The sequence below is a fragment of the Arachis stenosperma genome, chromosome 2, assembly GCF_014773155.1.
Source record: "Arachis stenosperma cultivar V10309 chromosome 2, arast.V10309.gnm1.PFL2, whole genome shotgun sequence".
In the NCBI taxonomy this organism is placed as follows: domain Eukaryota; kingdom Viridiplantae; phylum Streptophyta; class Magnoliopsida; order Fabales; family Fabaceae; genus Arachis; species Arachis stenosperma.
In genome coordinates this window covers 57,903,892-57,907,411 of record NC_080378.1, presented here as the reverse complement: position 1 = coordinate 57,907,411, position 3,520 = coordinate 57,903,892, and the positions used below count along the sequence as shown (strand labels likewise).

At 33.7% G+C, this 3,520-nt stretch overlaps 1 non-coding gene across 1 annotated transcript; it reads right to left on the bottom strand.

The window, feature by feature from the left end:
• Positions 1 to 2,958: 2,958 nt before the first annotated feature.
• On the bottom strand, positions 2,959 to 3,062 carry LOC130964559 (small nucleolar RNA R71). The gene has a single exon (XR_009080648.1). It is a non-coding gene; the product is annotated as a small nucleolar RNA R71 (small nucleolar RNA).
• Positions 3,063 to 3,520: the final 458 nt, after the last annotated feature.

Genomic DNA, 3,520 nt, shown 5'->3' with positions numbered 1-3,520 from the left:
TTTATTCATGTTCTAAGATATTCGTTGCACTTCAACTTGATGAATGTGATGATCCATGACACTCATCATCATTCTCACCTATGAACGCGCGTGACTGACAACCACTTCCATTCTACCTTAGACCGGGCGCATATCTCTTGAATTCCTTGATCAGAATCTTCATGGTATAAGCTAGAATTGATGGCGGCATTCATGGGAATCCGAAAAGTCTAACCTTGTCTGTGGTATTCCGAGTAGGATTTCGGGATTGAATGACTGTGACAAGCTTTAAACTCCTGAAGGTTGGGCGTTAGTGATAGACGCAAAAGAATCACGGGATTCTATTCCAACCTGATTGATAACCGACAGATGATTAGCCGTGCTGTGACAGAGCATTTGGACCATTTTCACTGAGAGGATGGGATGTAGCCATTGACAACGGTGATGCCCTACATACAGCTTGCCATAGAAAGGAGTGATGAAAAACTAGAAGGAAGAAGTAGGAAATCAGAGATTCAGAAGGAACACAGCACCTCCATACACCTATCTGAAATTCCCACCATTGAATTACATGAGTAACTTTATCTTTATTTTCTGTTTATTTTATTATCTTTATTTAAATCAATAATCTCTTAATCCATTTAAATCCGCCTGACTGGGATTTACAAGATGACCATAGCTTGCTTCATACCAACAATCTCTATGGGATCGACCCTTACTCACGTAAGGTATTACTTGGACGACCCAGTACACTTGTTGGTTAGTTGTGCGGAGTTGTGACAAAGTGTAATTCATGTTTAAGAGCACCAAGTCTTTGGAGCCATTGTTGATGATCACAATTTCGTCCACCAAGTTTTTGGCGCCGTTGTCGGGGATTGTTCGAGTATGGACAACTGACGGTTCATCTTGTTGCTCAGATTAGGTAATTTTATTTTTATTTTCCTTTCAAAAAAGTTTTCAAAAATCTTTCAAAAAAATTTTTTTCTTTATTTTCGCTTTTCAAAATATAATTTTCGAAAAAAAAATAATAAAAATACAAAAAAATCATAAAATCATAAAAACCAAAAATATTTTGTGTTTCTTGTTTGAGTCTTGAGTCAATTTTTAAGTTTGGTGTCAATTGCATGCTTTAAAAATTTTTCTTGCATTTTTCGAAAATTCATACATTCATGGTGTTCTTCATGATCTTCAAGTTGTTCTTGACAAGTCTTCTTGTTTGATCTTGATGTTTTCTTGTTTTGTGTTGTATGTTGTTTTTCATATGCATTTTTGCATTCATAGTGTCCATGCATTAAAGAATTCTAAGTTTGGTGTCTTGCATGTTTTCTTTGCATAAAAAATTTTTCAAAAATATGTTCTTGATGTTCATCATGATCTTCAAAGTGTTGTTGGTGTTCGTTTTAACATTCATAGTGTTCTTGCATGCATAATTGGTTTTGATCCAAAATTTTCATGTTTTGGGTCATAATTGTGTTTTTCTCTCTCATCATTAAAAATTTAAAAATAAAAAATATCTTTTCCTTATTTCTCTCCAAATTTTCGAAAATTTGAGTTGACTTGGTCAAAAAATTTTAAAATTAGTTGTTTCTTACAAGTCAAGTCAAATTTTAAATTTTAAAAAAAATCTTATCTTTTTAAAACTTTTTCAAAAATTAAATCTTTTTCATTTTTCTTATTAATTTTCGAAAATTCTTTAAAATGTTTTTCAAAAAAATCTTTTTCTTAATTTTATCTTAATTTTCGAAATTATGCTAACAATTAATATGATTGATTCAAAAATTTGAAGTTTGTTACTTTCTTGTTAAGAAAGGTTCAATCTTTAAATTCGAGAACCATATCTTTTTGTTTCTTGTTAGTTAAGTAATTAATTTTAATTTTAAAAATTAAATCTTTTTCAATCCTATCTTTTTATCATATCTTCTTATGTTATCTTTTTATCATATCTTTTTCAAAATTTTATCTTTTTCAAAAATTTGATTTCAAAATATCTTATCTAACTTCTTATCTTCTTATCTTTTCAAATTTGATTTTAATATCTTTTTCAACTAACTATTTGACTTTTTGTTTGTTTCTTATCTTTTTCAAAACCACCTAACTACTTTTCCCTCTTTAATTTTCAAAAATATCTCATCTCTTTTTCAAAAATTCTTTTTAATTGTTTTAAATTTTAATTTTAATTATATCTTATCTTTAATTTTTGAAAATCATTAACTACTTTTTCAAAATTATTTTCGAATTCTCCCTCTCTTCTCTTCTTCTATTTATTTATTTATTTACTAACACTTCTCTTCACCTCTCTTCATCTCCAATCACTGCCTCTATCCTCACCCTTGTGATTGGATTCTCCACTCTTATTCCTTTCTTCTTCTACTAATAATAAGGATCCTCTTTGTCCAGATATAGAGGATTCCTCTTCCTTTTTCTTTTTCTCTTCTCTTTTATATGAGCAGGAATAAGGAAAAAGGCATCTTTGTTGAAGCTGATCCAGAACTTGAAAGGACTCTGAAAAGGAAACTAAGAGAAGCTAAATTACAATAATCTAGAGGCAACCTTTCTGAAATTTTCGAACAAGAGAAGGAGATGGCAGCCGAACCCAACAACAATAATGCAAGGAGGATGCTTGGTGATTTCACTAAACCAACGTCCAAGTTTGATAGAAGAAGCATCTCAATTCCTGCCATTGGAGCAAACAATTTTGAGCTGAAACCTCAATTAGTTGCTTTGATGCAACAGAACTGCAAGTTTCATGGACTTCCATCTGAAGATCCTTATCAGTTTTTAACTGAGTTCTTGCAGATTTGTGAGACTGTTAAGACAAATGGAGTAGATCCTGAAGTCTACAGGCTCATGCTTTTCCCTTTTGCTGTAAGAGACAGAGCTAGAACATGGTTGGACTCACAACCTAAAGATAGCCTGGACTCCTGGGATAAGCTGGTCATGGCCTTCTTGGATAAATTCTTTCTTCCTCAAAAGTTGAGCAAGCTTAGAGTGGATGTTCAGACCTTCAACCAAAAAGATGGTGAATCCCTCTATGAAGCTTGGGAAAGATACAAGCAGATGACCAAAAAGTGTCCTTCTAACATGTTTTCAGAATGGACCATATTTGATATATTCTATTATGGTCTATCTGAGTTTTCTAAAATGTCATTGGACCATTTTGCAGGTGGATCCATCCACTTAAAGAAAACGCCTGCAGAAGCTCAAGAACTTATTGACATGGTTGCAAATAACCAAGGTTCTGAAAACCGGTTCGAACCGGCCGGTTGAACCGGTTGAACCGTAAACCGACACAAAAAATGAATCGGTCAGATGTTAAAACCGCAGATTTTAAAAATCGCCGTTGAACCGCTGAACCGGCCGGAACCGGTCGGTCGAACCAAACCGTAAGCCGGCCGGTTTTTTGAATTTTGCTGAAACGCTGTTGTTTTGTGTGGAGGAGCACCGAACCCTAATTTCATCCCTAACCAAAACGCGTTCTTTCACTTCTTTGCCTCTCTCACACTTAGCCACTGTCCAGAGCTTCTCTCATCAAACTCCTGCT